The sequence below is a fragment of the Camellia sinensis genome, chromosome 12 (genome assembly GCF_055761805.1).
Source record: "Camellia sinensis isolate YWXY chromosome 12, ASM5576180v1, whole genome shotgun sequence".
In the NCBI taxonomy this organism is placed as follows: domain Eukaryota; kingdom Viridiplantae; phylum Streptophyta; class Magnoliopsida; order Ericales; family Theaceae; genus Camellia; species Camellia sinensis.
The window spans coordinates 115,812,636-115,832,664 of record NC_138972.1 but is presented as its reverse complement, the minus strand read 5'-3'; the positions used below and the strand labels follow the sequence as shown (position 1 = coordinate 115,832,664).

General features: G+C 36.6%; 1 long non-coding RNA gene across 1 annotated transcript in view; it reads left to right on the top strand.

Moving 5' to 3' along the window:
- The window catches only part of LOC145804069 (uncharacterized), a 42,733-nt gene extending 37,729 nt beyond the window's left edge, over positions 1–5,004 (top strand). Inside the window, exon 4 of the long non-coding RNA XR_014345653.1 lies at positions 4,959–5,004. This is a non-coding gene — a long non-coding RNA (uncharacterized LOC145804069). The remainder of the gene's footprint in view (positions 1–4,958) is intronic.
- Positions 5,005–20,029: the final 15,025 nt, after the last annotated feature.

Sequence of the window (20,029 nt, the reverse complement as noted above, 5' to 3'; positions counted from 1 at the left end):
CTTCTTTAAAGATCTTAGGGTTTCTTCTGAAGTTTTTTGTGAGTTTTCCTTGATGATTTGAGTGAGTATTAAACTCATGTATTGATAAGCACATATCAAGGAGGTTGATTGGTTATATTCAAGAGTGTTCTTCTTCGGTGGGATCCGAAGATTTAAGCGTGGAGTTTCAAAGGAGTTTGATACTGTGCGTTGTCGTTGATTCGACAAGTGAAGTTGTGGATTCAACTTCAGGTTAATCAATTCCGAAACGAAGGTTGCGGTGAAAGATATACAGAAGATTTGAAGACAAATTGGAAGCGTTTAGGTAATTTGTTTGTTATCTTTGTAATTTTTTTTTTCTTTAGTAGTGGATTGATTAGTGGCGTTTCGCCCGTGGTTTTTTTTATCACAATTGAAGGTGCTTCAATTGTGATTTTTTCACGTAAAAATCGTTTGTGTCGATTTATTGTTTTTCGAAAACAACAATCTAAATCACTTTCGTAAGTGCTTGATGATTTAGATTGTGTGTTTTGAATGATTGAAAATTGGAATAATTAAATCTTGATCTAATCACGAATCACTTAGGATTTTCAATCATGAAACAGAGCATTCACAGAAACTTTAATTTAATGTACTAATTACATTACCAAATCATCCAAAAGTCTTCATTATTTGAGTCCACCAGTTTAGATTGCATTACCACCCTCAATTAGACCATGTAACTCCATTGATGAGCTTTTGTTGCAACTACCCACTGACCCAGGAGTTCGCGAGCTCAACTTTGAATTTCATGTGTGCTTTCTCTTGTTTCTTCTCGAGCGTTATTTAGAACCGTTAGGTTACTTAACAGAATGGGAAAAACTGTAATAGGAATTGAATTCTCAAGGATGCAGTGTAATTTTTCAAAAGAATAAAGCTACACATTTCAAAACCCACTCTCAACATCAATGTTTTACCCACCCAAAAAAAAAACTACACACACAAATTGGAATACTTTTAGGATGAATAGAAATCTTATACAAACTTAATTTAATAATTTACTTTATAATAAAATATTACATAACTTTAACTAAAGAGAGAGACTCTGAGGTAATTTGGAAAGATTAAGAACCCAATAATATCTTCATAGCTAAAGAAGCAAAATCATCAAAGGTGATTGGAACAAAGGCTTCTGTCTCTACTATACAGGAGCTTAAATTACAACCCAGAGTACAGTAACAAATAAAATTACTCGACAACGCAAATGCTAATCCCTAGACATTCGAGCAGTCCTTGTCGGTAGGGCAAGAAGGTCTTCTTCTTCATCTCCTCCACCTGTGCTCTATTCGCAGTGTAATGCAACTCGTGAGCCAACGGTGCAACCCTACGCTTTCCGACTTCGGTGATCGGTTTTTTTGGGAGAACTTGTTTGCTTCACTTTTGCTTTTGCTTTTGCTTTTGCTTTTGCTTTTGCTTTTGCTTTTGCTTTTGCTTTTGCATTTTCGTTTCCTTGCGATTCTTTTCCTTTTCGTCCCTCGAAGATGATGAGCAAGTGAAGACCTTGAATATCCACTTCTTCGAGTTCCTTCTAGACGATGAAGACCTTGAAGACGAAGTAGAGCCTGACGGTGTTGTCTCAAGAGTTTCAGCTTCTTTGTTCTCAGAATCATCCAACTCCAAAATGCGTTGATGATGATGATGATGATGATGATGATGATGATGAGAGGCCTCATTTTCTTCGTGTTCTTGCCATTAGAACTGTGCTGCTTGTAGTGGTGACATCGACCGGATCTGATCGTTCAAGAATAACTCGTCGGTCGAACTCATATCGCTTGGTAAGAACCCAGAAGAAAATTCGAACTCGAACGAGCCAGACTCAGCATTGTTGGTGCCGCCATTGTTGGAGGAGTGAAGGTCGACGTTTGGTTCGCCATTGTTATAGTTTGAAAAGAGCACTATTGCTATGAGTTCAAGAGCAAAAATGATTGAGGACCCCTACAACAACAATTCCACATAGACATGTTCGTGATGAGTGACAGGGAAAAAAAACAAAAAAACAACCAATTCCAATACATTGGGGTGGTGGGCTTTTTCGTTTGAGAGAGAGAGAGAGAGAGAGAGAGAGAGAGAAAGAGAGAGTTGGGGTGGGCTTAGGGACTGAAACGAGTCGCTTATTGGACATGCAATAATTACACAGAGAGCTCTGTGAATGAGGAGAGAATGCATACATGGTTATGCGTTCTGCTTCCAATAAATATTAGAATTCAATTTTTTTAAAAATAATTTTTTATTTTTTATATATTATTATTTGAAAAGATTATTCAAAAATTCCATTTCAAAAAATGTTGATTCATTTAGTTTTGGATGTTTTCTTCTAAACTAATTATTCAAAAATTCCATTCCATTTCAGAAAATTATTTATGGTATGCTATTTTGGTGTAATTTGGGAGTTTTGGAGTTTACTTATTTACCTTTGGTGTGATTTTGGTTTTAATTTTTTCTTGATGCTGTGTTGAGTTGGTTATGGTATGGTTTTATTTTCAATTTTTTGTGGGGGATTGTGTCGAGTGGTTTAGGGGATTAATGATGTTATCCATTTGGTGTAGGTTTCTAATGCAGGCCAACATAGAATATGGTCGGGTTTGGTATTGATATGTTACTATTTTATGTGTTTTCTCTTACTAATTTAACTTGTATGTATGTACTGTACTCTACTGTATGTAATGGAATTCAATTTTTTAAAAATTAATTTTTTATTTTTTGTATATTCTTATTTGGATTTTTTTTTTTTAAATTTCCATTTCAGAAAATGTTGCCTCATTTAGTTTTGGATGTTTTTTTCTAAACCAATTAATTCTTTTATTTGTGGTATGTTATTTTGGTTTAATTTAAGAATTTTGAAGTTTACTTGTTTACATTGACTTGTTGGACACGCCAATAGGGGATGGGCCAACAAAGGTTTGATTTACTTCTTGGCTGCATTATTAAAAAAAAAAAAAAAAAATTTGCCCCTTTGTTTGTTTTTTTAAAAAAAATAGTATTTCTAAGAAATTCCTTTACATGTTCACTTTAACACATTTTTTATACAATTTTTCAATACTAACAAAGGTCTTTAGGATTGCTTTCATTTTTTTAATAAAAGATAAATAGATTTTGTTTTTTGAAACAATACTACAAAATGTGATGTCGGTTGCTGCCCAGAAACTAATCAATTGAATTATGGCATTGAATATAGCGATCCCGAGTTTTCCCCTTTATGTACAGTATTCCGGACTCAGTTCCGTAGATGTCGGTTGCTGTGTGTGTTTCATTTCTGTCCTTTAATTCGTTATATATGAGTTTTAGGATGTGTTGGACAAGTTTGTAATAGGTTGGTTGTGATTAAAAACAAATGGTTGCTGCCCAGATTTTGGTGTCTTCGCTTGAGCGAGGCTTTTGTTGCTCGAGCAAGCTCTGTGTTTTAGTTCCATCGCTCGAGCCAGGGTTCCTCCGCTCGAGCGAGAGTTGAGTGGTGTGTCTGTTGGCTCGAGTGAGAAGTCTTGTGCTCGAGCTTGCGTTTGCATCTGGTTTTGGACTTGAAGGTTGCATTTCTTGGCTCGAGCGAGCTTTCCTTCGTTCGAGCGAGCGAGGACTATGTTTTGGGTTTCTTCGCTCGAGCGAGCTTTTCTTCGCTCGAGCATGCTTCTGGGTTGCAGACCTGAAGCTTCGTATTGTTGGCTCAAGTGAGGCTTTCTACGCTCGAGCGAGGTTTCTTTGTGTTTGGTCGCTCGAGCAACCATTCCTTCGCTCGAGCGAGCCTCGAATATATCAGTTGGTAGCAGCGGGTTACACTTCACTTTTTCATCACCTTCTTTACACAAACCCTAGATCCAGCTGATTGTCTCTCTATATACACCTTCTCTCTAAGATTTTATCTACTCCTAGAGTGTTTTTAGCCTAATCTCTTTGTAAGAAAGATAGAGGGTGGCATGGGCTTCACTTTAATCTGAGAAATCGCGGATTTGGAGCACTTTGAGTTTTCTTCATCTACTCCTTTGGGCTTCTAACTTCGAGATAGGGATACCCTACTCCATCTTATGAGTTTTGACATAAATTTTAGTCATTTTGATTAGATGGTGTTGTTTGGTAATTTGGGGAAAGTTTGGGTTTGATTTGAGGTTATAAAAAAGGGGGTTTTCAAATGTTAAACTCATGTGTATGTGAGACCTTTGAAAATGGAAGAATTGTTGTTAAATTGATGAAATTGAACCTTAGGGTTCATATTTGAAAAAGGGGGAAAATGCCCTAACTATGTTGAATAGTTAATTTCAGAAAATGCGAAATTGAATTGAAAGTCATGAAATTGAGAAGTTGTGGTATTGAATGATGTAATTGGTTTAATTAATCACTCACCTATGAAAATGTTGATAACTTATCTGTTTCATAAATTTATTATCTGTTTAGAGATAACTGCTTTGGGCTATCGGTGGAGGATGGTCTTGATTGTTGTAGACATTGTATGTTGATTAGGGAAAATTGAAACTAATCACTTGGAATATGTCATTGAATATGACGGTTGGAATAATACATCAAAATTGTGTATTGATTGATCATTGTATATGATGAACTGTTTAAATACATTGTATATGTATATTGTTTGGGAGGAGATAGGGGATGTACTCCATGGTTTGAGGGAAGATAGGGGATGTACTCTCAAACCTGTTTGGGAGGAGATATGGGATGGACTCCACTGATAATTGAAGTATTGAAAGTGTTTTGATATGAGTGTAGTCTCATTTACTTATTTGGCTAGATAATGAGCCATGTTTATAAATTTGAATTGGAAGTAAAGGAAGGTGTAATGAAATATGAACATATTTGTCATGGAACTGGAAAGTGTTGTAAGTTGGTTTACAAGTGTTAATCATCTATTGAATGCTAACGTTTTAGTTATTTCTTATATTTTGTTTAGTATATCTCTACTGGGCTTTGACTCACCCTATATGGGACATCATTCTCAGGTTCAGGTGATATGCCACCTCCAAGGACGTAGCTTGGGAGGCTTTGAGGCTGATAGCTCTTTTTTTGTTATTCTCTTTTGGTATTACATGTAAATTCAAGCCAATGGCTTAATGTGTATTTGAGTTAGTACTCTCTTTTTGTAACCAAGTGTTGGCTTGGAAAGTTGTAAGCCCGTAGGGCATTTACTTTTGTTGTCAACATGTAATACTTCTGTAATGAATACTCTGATAAATGGAAATATGCTTTATTCTCGTATGTCTATGGATATTTTGAATGTTGGGTTTATGTATTATTTTGAGGGCATTACAACTTGGTATCAGAGCGTACCGGGTTTGAATACTTTGGGTACATGGGAAGTGGTTAATACCACAGTGAGTTTGTCTCGCTTGTTAGAGACTTAAGTGTAATGTTATGTACTTATATGATAACATGTTTATGTGACTATATGGGTATGGGATTTAGTTTCTAGGATGTTGATTGGATCCTTGGGTTTCTAGGAGTCCTGTTGGAAAAGCACTTGATCAATGTTGTTTCTAACCGGAACTCTAACAACGCCTCGGGATTGTCATTATCCGGAAACGAAATTCGTAAGTGCTTACGTGATTATGTGCTTACGTGGAATGAATTATTGTTGTCCAATGTATTAGGACGTGAGTGAAATAGCTTTGGCACATTTGTGAATGTGCTAATGTTCTTTGTTACCTTTATAAGGATGTCAGGACAAGGACGTAGTGGCAGGCGTGGTAGGCCTAGGAGGCAAGAGATGCCTATACCGGATGAGATTCCGGCACAGCAGGAGGGTGTTGGTCAGGCCAATGTGGTCGAGCCAGTAGGTCAGCAGGCCATGGACGCCTTAGCCCGCGAGATGGCAGGAGCATTGAGGGAATCCTTGGACATTCTCAGAGCTGAGAATCAAGTCCAGGCCCATGTTGCTGAGGCAGGGCCTTCTTTTCTGAATAGGGAGTTTTTTCGGTCTAATCCGGATGAGCTTCTAGGGGATCCTAAAGAGCCACTTAAGGCTGATGAGTGGCTTGAGCAGATAATGAAGACGTTTAAGATGCTTGGCATCGAAGACGGAGGTTTGAGGGTGACCTTGGCGTCCTTCCAGCTGAAGGGAGACGTGGGTCAGTGGTGGAAGTTTGCTCGGGGTCATATTGCTGGGACTTGGGAGGCTTTCGTTGGTGCCTTCCAGGAGAAGTTTTTGCCTCCCACTGTTAGGGAGAAGTTGAGGGATCAGTTCTGTCAGCTCAAGTAGCTGGGTACATCAGTGGCTGAGTTTGAGGCCGCATTTACCAGTCTATCTAGGTTTGCACCTAAGCCAGTGGTGTCTGAGGAATGCCGTTGTCTTGAGTTCAAAAAGAAGTTGAGGACAGGGCTTAAGCTAAGGGTTGCTGGGTCCATGACTCGGGAGTATGGGCGTCTTGTGGATGCTGCAGCCCATCTTGAGACCATTATGGAGGTGGAGGAGGAGGCGCAGAGAGGCTCCAAGAAGAGTTAGGATGGCCAGGGGGACGGTAAGAGGCAGAGGGGTTCTAACCCTCAGCAGTCCCGGGGTGCTTTTGCGAGATCTACCTTTCCAATGCCGAGTGCAGGCTCTGGGAGAGGCAATCAGGGAGACTTTACTTGTTACAAGTGTGGTCAGCTGGGCCACAAGTCTCTAACTTGCCCGCAGAAGGGAGGAGGGTAGAGAGCAGCTTCATCTTCGGCTCGTCCTTAGAGCCAGAGTCAGGGTAGAGGTCAGCTGCTCTCGTGTTACCAATGATGTCAGGCAGGGCACCTGAAGAGGTTTTGCCCGCAGTTGAGTGGCACATCTGGTGCATCTGGTTCGAGGCAGACTCAAAGCCATCAGCCAGCTCAATCAGTTCAGGCCTCGAGGGCCAATCAGGGTGCCTCTTCGTCTCAGTCGGTGCAGCAGTCTTATACTTCGAGAGGAGAGCAGGTAGATCAGAGACCTTTAGGGCGCGTGTATGCTGTTACTGCGTAGGATCTTGTACCGGCTCCATCTGTTGTGAGAGGTACCTTTTTGTTTTGCAACTCGGTTGCTTATATGTTGATTGATACGAGTGCATCCAATTCCTTTATATCTACTGCATTTGCATCTGTTTTGGGGTTGGAGTTGGCGCTATTAGCATCTCTCATTTGTGTTGTATCACCTGTTGGGGGTGAATTGATTTTGAAGCAGGGATGTAGAGGTTGTGATATTGAGGTCGCCGACCGCCGGTTTCCATTTTCTTTTGTAGTTATGGCTATGTCGGGTTTTGATGTGATTTTGGGTATGGACTGGTTATCGTCATACCGGGTTGTTATTGATTGCTACCGCCAGAGGGTCACTGTATGTACCTTGAGTAGGGATTGTTTCCATTTCTTGGGGGATCAGGTTGGTAATGTTTTGCCTCCAGTGTATGATTCGCGAGGGCGGAATGAGCTTAGTTGTCTTCTCGCTAGCAGTATAAGTAGTGAGTGTGATGAGATCCAGATTGAGCTACCCAGAGTGGTTTGTGAGTATTCGGATGTTTTGCCCGAGGATCTTGTTGGTTTGCCACCCCATCGAGAGGTGGAGTTTTTTATTGATTTAGTGCCCGGCACGATGCCGATTTCCATGGCATCGTATCGTTTTGCCCCAGCCAAGTTGAGTGAGTTGAAGATTCAACTCCAGGAGTTGCTGGATAAGGACTTCATTCGCCCTAGTACTTCGCCGTGGAGAGCACCAGCCCTCTTTGCTAAAAAGAAAGACGAGGCTTTGAGACTTTGTATTGATTATCAAAAATTGAATCGGGCTACGGTTAAGAACAAGTACCCTATGCCCCGTATAGATGATCTGTTTGACCAGTTGAAAGGGTCCCGATGTTTCTCTAAGATAGATTTGAGATCGGGTTACCATCAGTTGAGGGTCAGAGAGGAGGATATTCCGAAGACGGCATTCCGTACGCGGTATGGCCACCAATGCACCGGCAGTGTTTATGGTGATGCCTTTTGGACTCACCAATGCACTGGCAGTGTTTATGGATTTGATAAACCAAATATTCCAGGAGTTCTTAGATCGCTTTGTGGTCGTCTTTGTGGACGACATTCTGATTTATTCACCTTCTGAGGAGGAGCATGAGGAACACTTGAGAGTGGTGCTTAAGTTGCTTAGAGCCAATAAGCTGTTTGCTAAGTTTGGGAAGTGTGAGTTCTGGCTAAGAGAGGTTAAGTTCTTAGGCCATGTAGTCTCCGGGGAAGGGGTGTCTGTTGATACATCCAAGATAGAGGCAGTGCAAGATTGGGCACAGCCTAAGAGTGTTTTTGAGATCCGCAGTTTTCTGGGATTAGCTGGGTATTACCGCCAGTTTGTGAAAGATTTCTCCAGGCTAGCTTCACCATTGACTAGATTGACACGGAAAGGGGTCAAGTTTGTATGGAGTGAGACCTGTGAAAAGTCATTCCAAGAGCTGAAGGTTAGACTTACTATCGCTCCAGTTTTGATTATTCCGGAGAGAGGTTTGGGTTATGTAGTGTATTGTGATGCTTCACGAGAGGGTTTGGGTTGTGTGCTGATGCAAGAGGGGAAAGTGGTAGTATATGGCTCGCGGCAGTTGAAAACACATGAGAGAAATTACCCTACGCATGACCTAGAATTAGCAGCTGTGATTTTTTCCTTGAAGATTTGGAGGCACTACCTGTATGGAGAGAGGTTCAAGGTGTTCTCGGATTATAAGAGTCTAAAATATCTGTTTACACAAAAAGACTTGAACTTGAGGCAGATGAGATGGATGGAATTTATTGAGGATTACGACTTCGAGTTGTATTATCATCCGGGAAAGGCCAATGTTGTAGCTGATGCCCTTAGCAGGAAACCCATTAGTGATGTAGCTTGTATAGCCATCCGGGAGTGGGAAATGTTGGGTGCACTTGGCGAGTTTGATTTGCTTCTGGGTGAATCTGTTGAGTCTGCAGCCTTGTTTTCAGTAGTTGCGCAGCCTACACTTGTGCATCGAGTGTTAGAGGCACAGAGGAGTGACCACGAGGTAGAATCCCTCCAGAAGAAGATCTCTAGTAGGAAGGTTGAGAAAGGTTTGACTGTGTACCCTGACCTGAGTGTGAGGTATCGAGACTGTCTGTTTGTGCCAGAGTCGTGCCAAGAGGAAGTACTCCGAGAGTTTCACCATTCACGCCTTGCGGTGCATCCGGGAGGCACTAAGATGTATCGTGATTTAGGTCACCAGTTTTGGTAGCGGGGTATGAAGAAGGATGTGGCAGTTTTCATATCTAAGTGCCTTACTTATCGGCAAGTGAAGACCGAACATCAGAGACTAGTGGGTTTGTTACAACCCTTGCGTATACCAGAGTGGACATGGGAGCATGTCACGATGGACTTCGCTGTAGGTTTTCCGAGGACTCAGCGGGGTAATGATGTTATTTGGGTAGTTGTAGACCGGTTGACTAAATCGGCGCACTTTATCCCTATACGCGTGAGAGATTTGGTAGATCATCTTGCCGACTTGTATGTTCGGGACATAGTGAGGTTACACAGGGTCCCAGTGTCGATCATCTCAGATAGAGATCCATGCTTTACTTCTAGGTTGTGGCATAGTTTGCAGAGTGCCTTGGACACTAGGTTAACCTTTAGCACGGCTTATCATCCTCAGACCAACGGGCAGTCCAAGCGTACTATTCAGATCTTTGAGGATATGCTTCGAGGCTGTGTCCTTGGCTTTAGTGGGTCGTGGGAGAGGCATTTGCCCTTAGTGGAGTTTGCCTACAATAATAGTTTCCAATCGAGTATCGGTATGGCACCGTTTGAGGCCTTGTACGGCCGACCATGTAGGTCTCCAGTGTGTTGGGCCGAAGTGGGTGATGCGCCTTTGTTAGGCCCGGAGTTGGTTCGGGAGACGACGGAGAAGGTTGAGCATATTCGTAGGAGGCTTGTTACAGCCCAGAGTCGCCAAAAGAGTTATGCCGACTGTAGGCGGAGGCCTTTGGCATTTGAGGCGAGTGATCATGTATTTCTGAAGATATCACCAAGGCGGGGTTTGATGAAGTTTGGGAAGAGTGGGAAGTTGTCCCCTCGGTTTATTGGCCCTTTCGAGATCCTTGAGAGAATTGGCGAGGTTGCCTACAGTTTAGCTTTGCTGCCGTAGTTGTCCGGAGTGCATGACGTGTTTCATGTTAGTATGCTTCGGAAATACGAGCCGGATCCGTCACATGTATTGGATTGGACCAACTTAGAGGTAGATGAGGATGCCTCATATGAGGAGAGACCAGTGAGGGTCTTGGATAGGCGGGAACAAGTCTTGCGAGGCAAGACGATACCTTTGGAAAAAGTTTTGTGGAAACATCATAGGGTGGAGGAAGCCACTTGGGAACGTGAATTGGAGGTCCGAGAGAAGTATCCAGATCTATTTATGGATGTTTGAGCTTATGTTGAATATTTTGTTGTATTGATAAACTTTAAGAACATTGAATATGTCTTAAGTTGTAAAACATTGTATATGTTTCGGTTTATGGAAATATTATTGAATACGCCTTGAAATTGGAAGTTTAATTTGACATTGTATATGTTAAATGTATTGTAGAAATGCAAATATATCATTAACATTGAGTATGTTATGGAATGATGGAATATGGTATTGGAAATTGTTGAATTTCAAAGAAAAGCATGTTATTAATGCATATTGAATTATTTTGTGAATTGCCTCTTGAAAGGAGATGGAATGACCGGTAATGGGTCAAGATGTTGAACATTGAATGGTAAGATTGTTGAGAATTGAGAATCATGTTTTTGAAACTTGTATCTAATTTCGGGGACGAAATTCTTTAAGGGGGGGGGGGGGGGAGGTTATAGCGATCCCGGGTTTTCCCCTTTATATACAGTATTCCGAACTCGGTTCCGTAGATGTCAGTTGTTGTGTGTGTTTCGTTTCCGTCCTTTAATTCCTTATATATGAGTTTTAGGATGTGTTGGGCAGGTTTGTAACAGGTTGGTTGTGATTAAAAACAAATGGTTGCTGCCCAGATTTTGGTGTCTTCGCTTGAGCGAGGCTTTTGTCGCTCGAGCGAGCTCCGTGTTTTAGTTCCTTCGCTCGAGCCAGGGTTTCTTCGCTCAAGTGAGAGTTGAGTGGTGTGTCTGTTGGCTTGAGCGAGAAGTCCTGCGCTCGAACTTGCGTTTGCGTTTGGTTTTGGACCTGAAGGTTGCATTTCTTGTCTCGAGCGAGCTTTCCTTCGCTCGAGGGAGCGAGGACTATGTTTTGGGTTTCTTCGCTCGAGCGTGCTTCTGGGTTGCAGACCTGAAGCTCGTATTGTTGGCTCGAGCGAGGCTTTCTATGCTCAAGCGAGGTTTCTTTGTGTCTGGTCGCTCGAGCGACCATTACTTCGTTCGGGCGAGCCTCGAATATATCAGTTGGCAGCAGCGGGTTACACTTCACTTTTTCATCACCTTCTTTGCACAAACCCTAGATCCAGCTGCTCCTCTCTCTATATACACCTTCTCTCTAAGATTTCATCTACTCCTAGAGTGTTTCTAGCCTAATCTCTTTGTAAGAAAGATAGAGGGTGGCGTGGGCTTCACTTTAATCTGAGAAATTGCGGATTTGGAGCACTTTGAGTTTTCTTCATCTACTCCTTTGGGCTTCTAACTTCAAGGTAGGGATACCTTACTCCATCTTATGAGTTTTGACATAAATTTTAGTCATTTTGATCAGATGGTGTTGTTTGGTAATTTTGGGAAAGTTTGGGTTTGATTTGAGGTTATAAAAAGGGGGTTTTCAAATGTTAAACCCATGTGTATGTGAGACCTTGGAAAATGGAAGAATTGTTGTTAAATTGATGAAATTGAACCTTAGTGTTAATATTTGAAAAAGGGGGAAAATGACCTAATTATGTTAAATAATTAATTTGAATAATTAATTTTGGAAAATGCGAAATTGAGTTAAAAGTCATGAAATTGAGAAGGTATTGAATGGTGTAGTTGGTTTAATTAATCACTCACCTATGAAAATGTTGATAATTTATCTTTTTGATAAATTTATTATCTGTTTAGAGATAACTGGTTTGGGCTATTGGTGGAGGATAGTCTTGATTGTTGTAGACATTGTATGTTGATTAGGGAAAACTGAAACTAATCACTTGGAATATGTCATTGAATATGACGGTTGGAATAATACATCGAAATTGTGTATTGATTGATCATTGTATATGATGAACTGTTTAAATACATTGTATATGTATATTGTATGGGAGGAGATAAGGGATGTACTCTCAAACCTGTTTGTGAGGAGATAGGGGATGGACTCCACTGGTAATTGAAGTATTGGAAGTGTTTTGATATGAGTGTAGTCTCATTTACTTGTTTGGCTAGATAATGAGCCATGTTTATAAATTTGAATTGGAAGTAAAGGAAGGTGTAATGAAATATGAACATATTTGTCATGGAACTAGAAAGTGTTGTAAGTTGGTTTACAAGTGTTAATCATCTATCGAATGCTAACGTTGTAGTTATTTCTTATATTTGGTTTAGTATATCTCTACTGGGCTTTAGCTCACTCTATATGGGACATCATTTTCAGGTTCAGGTGATATGCCACCTCCAAGGATGTAGCTTGGGAGGCTTTGAGGCTGATAGCTCTTTTTTTGTTATTCTCTTTTGGTATTACATGTAAATTCAAGCCAAGGGCTTAATGTGTATTTGAGTTAGTACTCTCTTTTTGTAACCAAGTGTTGGCTTGGAAAGTTATAAGCCCGAAGGGTATTTACTTTTGTTGTCAACATGTAATACTTCTGTAATGAATACTCTGATAAATGGAAATATGCTTTATTCTCGTATGTCTATGGATATCTTGAATGTTGGGTTTATGTATTATTTTGAGGGCGTTACATTGAATATGACAGTTTGATTAAACCATTGAATATGTGTTTTGATTAGTCATTGTATATGACAAAGTGTTTAAGTACATTGTATATGTATCATTGTTTGGGAGGAGATAGAGAATGTACTCAATTGTTTGGAAGGAGATAGGGAATGGATTCCATTGATAATTAAGTTGGCCAGAGTGTCCAGGGTGAAAGTCCCGAAATCTTATATATTTATGGGTGTCGGTTCCCTCGGACGTGGTTCCGTAAAATGGCAAGAAATAGAAGTGTTAGATTGATGGATGTATTGAATTGTGAACCATTGAGTTGTAGTCTCATATTGGTTGCTTTGATAACAATAAATTTGGTTAATTGATTTACCCGAAATGGAAGAATGGAAATGAATTGAGATATTGGCTATCTATATGGACTGACCTTGAAAAGAATATGTGTTGGTTAAAAATGCTGCACATTTATCTGATGCACATATTTTAGTTAATTCTCATATATTGTTTAGTATATCTCTATTGGGCTTTGGCTCACCCTACTTGGGAAACCATTTTCAGGTACAGGTGACATGCCACCTCCAAGGACATAGCTTGGGAGGCTTAGGGGCTGAAGGCTCCGTTTTGTCATTACATTTTGTGTTTATATGTTTCCTTTTCAGCCGAGGGCTTTAATTGTAAAGAGCTTCTGACTCTTCTTTTGTTGTAACCAAGTGATGACTTGGAAAGATGTAAGCCCTTAGGGCATTCATTTTGTTGTTCTCAATTAGAATTACGTGCTATAGTTTCAAGATAAACATTTATGAAAATGTAAGGCATGTGATATCTCTTGTAATATTAACTCTGATGAATGAAAATATAACATTTGTATTATGTCTATAGATCTCGTAAATGATTGATTTATATACTATTTTGAGGGCGTTACAGATTTAAGGGAATAAGTGAGGAAGTTAGAAGGAGGGAGGAAGGAAAACAGAGAAACAAAAGGGGTTCACGGGTTAGTGTAATTTCAGTAATAAATTTTAAGTTTTATTTAAATTTATCTTCTTTTGTATTGTAGTTTGTACTTTTTTTTTAATTGAAGAAAATCACTGAGCGAGAAAAACATTTAGAATGAGACAGGAAAATTTCTAGAATAGGCCAGTGTCTTCCTTGATTCTGTAAGTACGTATTTGTTTTCTTTTTTTATTTGGGGAGAGAGGTTTTGGTTGGAGGGGAACCTTATGGGATTCTTCTTAGTGAAAACAAAAAAAAAATGATTTTATTTCTATATCTTCTGTATAACTTTGTTGAGTTGCTATTGTTATATATAGAAGTGGTGATTTCTCCAATGTTTTATACTTAATTAGCAAATTTTGTGTTGCAATTGCATCAAGACGGAATGAGGTAGCCTTCCATCACTATGTGATATTAGTTATATAATAATCCAAACCAATTACGCAAAGAAAGTTTTTATGAGTGAGATATATTGACTTACTTTGTTAAGTAGTTAGAAACAAAATATGACCGACCCACTTAGTATGTGTTGCATTTTCTCATTTGTTTGGAGTACCACGTAGACAATGCCATATGATACTGTGGGGTATCTAATAATTGTTACAGTTTTTAGGACAAAATATGGCAACAAAATATTAGAAAAAATTACAAATAAGTATCACTTTTTCCTTCAAAATGTCATTCAGTTTTTTCAACTTTCAATTTTTAGATAACTAAGTCCTATATTTTTTTAATTTCTCTCAAATAAGTTCAAGACTCCGTAATAACACACTTTAATCCAATCATACCCTTCAAGGTAGGAACAAATTGTTGTATTCATTTTGAAATACTTTTGTGACAAAGTATTAAGGGCGAAGTACACTAACATTGCCTATAGTTTAGAACTCGTATCACTTTAATTTCTGACTTTTCAATTGTGACATATTTGATAATAAATTTCAATCTTGTTCCAAATAAGGACAATTGAGAGGATACTATTGCTCAATTTCAAGGGCAAAGTCGTCAATTTGATAAAATATAAACTAATTTTAAAAAATGTCAAAAAATATTTTTGAATTTCTAAAAATTATTTTTATCCACTAAAGATAAAATTATGTAAAATTAATAAATCTTTTACGCATTTATTTATTTATTTTAACAAATTAATTTTTATTATGTGTTTAGATAATGATCATACAATGTGTGGTTGTTAGGCTTTTAATGTGTAATCCATATATTTAATATATGAAATGTTTTTAGTTTGAATTTTTTGATTTAACAGATTGATTTAATAATAATATCAAAATTGTCGCTATATTTGAGTTTTGGAAAAATAGAATCTAATTTAATGAAAATAAAAACAACCATCCATTACGTGATCATCATCCAAATACATAATAAAAATTAATTTGGTAAAAAAAATAAATGTGTAAAAAATTTATCAATTTTACATAATTTTATCTTTGGTAGGTAGAAATAATTTTTAAAAATTCAAAAATATTTTCTTAACATTTATTTTTGTCAAATTAATTTATATTTATCAAATTGACGACTTTGACCTTGAAATTGAGCAATGGTATTTTCAATTGTCCTTATTTGGAACAAGATTCAAAATTCAGGTCAAATGTGTCACAATTGAAAAGTCAATGACCCAAGTGACACAACTCCAAACTATAGGGACTGTTAGTGTAATTTGCCTAAGTGTTAATTTGTTTTGATGTTCAATTAATTATGACTATAGTTTTTTTTCCCCTCAAATATTGTTAGTTAGTATTAATAATAAATGATTTATGTTCTATTACGAAGATGAATGCCTCTTTCTGTTCAATCGTTTATACTTTTCTTTATTAGAATTTGTACAAATTTTAAAATGTAAAATTTAAATAAAGTATACTACTATTGAATCTCAAACTAATCTGGGAGAAGTTATACTATTGAGTCTCAAACTAATCTAAATTGAAGGTTGATTGGGACTTAATGGCCATTTGGATTTGTTAGTGTCATTAACATTATTGTCGAGAGAAAGGCCTTCCAAATAATATTTGGTAAGGTTGTGTTAAGATTTTAGATTTGTAGAAAGAACATAAAAAGTAAAGCAAAAGAGAAATAAAACATAAGTTCATTTTTATTTTTCCCCTGTAAATTCAAGATTCACATACCACCAAAATCAATCTACATGCATGACAAAATACGAAAAAACAATGCATGAAGCTATAGACCATAGTAATGATAATGAGGCTATGATGTTAAGGACTAGTTCTCTTACAAAAAGTAATGGCACAAATTCTTGAAATTTCCAGAAACAAAACAACCTTGTTACCAATTTAATTCGAATATTACGCATGAAGTTCATTTTATCTTATAGAATAATGTACGAAATTTATATGGGAAACCTTAGAATGGTTATATAAGTGAAAACATATCTTGTTGATGAAGATAACACAATGCAGGAGAACATCCCAGCCACCGTGTATTCAAGATCTACAAGACAAAATACGGTTAGTGCCCAGCCAGCAAGTGACTGAAAGTACTCCGACACTCAAGTTAGTTGCTATAATACCAATTGAAAACAATACGTTAAAAAGCTAAAATAAAAAAATTTAATTAGTACTATTGCATCATAAAAAGCATGAAAAACAAATGTTTCAATTTTTTTTATTTTATTTTAATGATGTAAAAATATATGAAAAGGCCTCGTTCAGATTTTTGGACTCACGCCCCATAAAAGGTTAATAAACTGCCTTTGGCTTCAAATATGTTGCCAAACGAGGCCTAAAAACGTTCTTTTGTAAGCCCCCATTGTTTCCTCAATTTTTTACAGACTTAAATATGTTTCTCAACAATAACAATGTTTATGCATCCAAATTCAATGAGGTACATAACATCTCAGCAATTCTCATTTGCCTTCTCAGTGCATCTTTCATACAAAAATTAGATTTTAATAGCCATTCTCTCAAATTTAAATAGTTTGAGAAGCCCCGAAGAATCCACAAGCTCGCCAATTTTTTGTGCAGTAGTAGCCAAAGTAGCATCACTTTTGCAGAGAGCAAACCTGATATATCTCTCCTGATAACTATAATCAACTGGAGGAAATTTCTCCAAATACAAATTTCTATGGAAAAAACCAAACCCTGGCACGGCCACCACTCCGGCTTGTTTAATTAGTTCCTCGACAAATTCCATCCGAAAGCATCAAACTCAGTGTTAATCCATTAAAACATAACACAACATAACAATAATAAGATATTTAGACGATCTCAAAACTGAACTAAACTCTTAAAAAAATCCTATACTCCATCACATGAAATCTGATCAATCCAATTCGCTGTGGACATACATGAGCCTATTTGGTGCAATTTTTTGCAAGTGGAAAATTGAAAATCAGAAAGAAAAAGCTAAAGCTAAAAGCATCTCTCATAAATTTCGTTTAGCTTATTTAAACTATTTTTGACTCACAAGATGTCAGCAGAAACTGACCAAACAATCTGACACAATTTCCTAAAACAAACAAAACTATAAGCAGTTCCATAAGCTGAACTAAAGTAAGAAGCATCATGGATCATCCAATGTCACAAACACCTGCTTTAGTTTCACATGAGTAGTCAAACTGCAATGAGTTTCTCCTAGTTCATCAAATTTTGCCTTGGAGTCTACATCAGCTATAAGCAGATTAAATAGCTTAGATGAATGACTAAGAAAAAGAAAACAGGGTCAACTTCTTTCCTAAACCTGGTTGATTGCAAATTGCAATAGTGTTTTGGTCGAGCAAGCCAACAAGGATTTTGCTATATAACAAGCAACCATTATATAATAGATAACAAACTTGTGTTGGGTCGATCTTGATTTACGGTTCATTGCTCAAGTGCTAGTTGCATTCAAAAGTTCTCCTAGCTAAGTTGCTTCTCAAATATCTTGGCAATCAAATTTATAATCTTTTAACTGTTAATATCTCAGTTTCCTTAATTATGTTTTTATAAGTTATGACTTTTTAATTTGGTTACTCAGTATTGTTATTCTTCTCTTGTAGTTCTTTGTTTAATATTTTCTTTATTTTTAATTGTTTCTCTATAATTATTTGGTTTTCTTCTTGATAAATATATACTAATTATTGCTTTCTTTTAATTTATTTAATTGTTTGTTTGCCAAGAAATCCTTGAAATAAAATTTATTGCTTCTACGTCTCAATGATTGATGGTAAAAAAACGGACATCTTTCTCGCAATCTTCATTGAGACTAGGAGGTTCCTATCTCAGATTTCTTGGCAATCAAAATTATAATTATAATTATAATTTTTAAGTTATTTATTTTTGATAATTTTTCTCTCATTATTTGGTTTTCTTCTTGATGAATATGTATTATATCTTGCTTGATTTTACTTTGTCTATTAGTTTGTTTGCCTAGAAATACTAGGAACAAAATTCATTGCTTTTAGGTCTCAATGCCTTATGTTAAAAAAACGGACATCTTTCTCGCAATCTCCATTGAGACTAAGTTCCTTCTAAGATTTTCTTGGCAATCAAATTTATAATCTTAATTATGACATTTTTGTGAGTTATGGTATTTTAATTTGGTTACTTGCTAATATTTTATATAATGTTTTGTTTCCATAATTCTTATTCTTCTCTTATAATAATTTGTTCTTTAATATTTTCTTTATTTTTCTCTAATTATTTGGTTTTCTTCTTGGTGAATATATTACTATATCTATTAGTTTGTTTGCCAAGAAATCATGGGAACAAAATCAATTGCTTTTGGGTATCAATGGGTAATTAAGAAACGGAAATCTTTCTCACAATTGACATTGAGAAGTTCCTTTCTCAGATTTCTTGGCAAAGAAAATTGTAATCTTAATTTTGATAATTTTTCTCTCTTTTTTTGGGTTTCCTTCTTGATGAATATTTATTATTTGTTGCTTGATTTTACTTTAGCTATTAGTTTGTTTGCCAAGAAATATTGGGAACAAAATTCATTGGTTTTGGGTCTCGATCTTGATGTTAAAAAAATAGACTTCTCGCAATTCTATCAAACTAAGTTGCGTCTTAAATATCTTGGCAATCGAATTTATAATCTTATAACTGTCAATATCTCGGTTTCCTTAATTATGATATTTTTATAAGTTATGACTTTTTAATCTGGTTACGCCGTAATTATTTTATAATATTGTTATTCTTCTCTTGTAGTTCTTTGTTTAATATTTTCTTTATTTTTAATTGTTTCTCTATAATTATTTGGTTTTCTTCTTGATAAATATATACTAATTATTGCTTTCTTTTAATTTATTTATTTGTTTGTTTGCCAAGAAATCCTTGGAATAAAATTTGTTGCTTCTACGTCTCAATGATTGATGGTAAAAAAGCGGATATCTTTCTCGCAATCTTCATTGAGACTAGGTTCCTATTTTAGATTTCTTGGCAATCAAAATTATAATTATAATTTTTAATTTATTTATTTTTGATAATTTTTCTCTCATTATTTGGTTTTCTTCTTGATGAATATGTATTATATCTTGCTTGATTTTAGTTTGTCTAATAGTTTGTTTGCCAAGAAATATTAGGAAAAAAATTCATTGCTTTTAAGTCTCAATGCCTGATGTAAACAGACGAACATCTTTCTTGCAGTCTCCATTGAGACCAAGTACCTCTCTTAGATTTCTTGGCAATCAAAATTATACTTTTTATCTATTTATTTTTGATAATTTCTCCCTTATTATTTTTTTTTCGGGGATGAATATATGTTTTATTTTGGTTGATTTTACTTTGTCTATTAGTTTGTTTGCCAAGAAATACTAGGAATAAAATTCATTGCTTTTAGGTCTCAATGCCTGATGTTAAAAAACGGACATATGTGTCGCAATCTCCATTGTGACTAAGTTCCTTCTAAGATTTTCTTGGCAATCAAATTTATAATCTTAATTATGACATTTTTATGAGTTCATAGTATTTTAATTTGGTTACTTGCTAATTTTTTATATAATGTTTTGTTTCCATAATTCTTATTCTTGTCTTATAATAACTTGTTCTTTAATATTTTCTTTATGTAATCCCGTCAAAATAATACATATAAACCAATCATTCTTAACATCTATAGACATAAGAGAAGTAAACATATATTCATTTATCAGAGTATTCATTATAAAAGTGTTACATGTTGACAACAAAAGTAAATGCCCTACGGGCTTACAACTTTCCAAGCCAACACTTGGTTACAAAAAGAGAGTTCTAACTCAAAACACATTAAGCCCTTCGCTTGAATTTACATGTAAC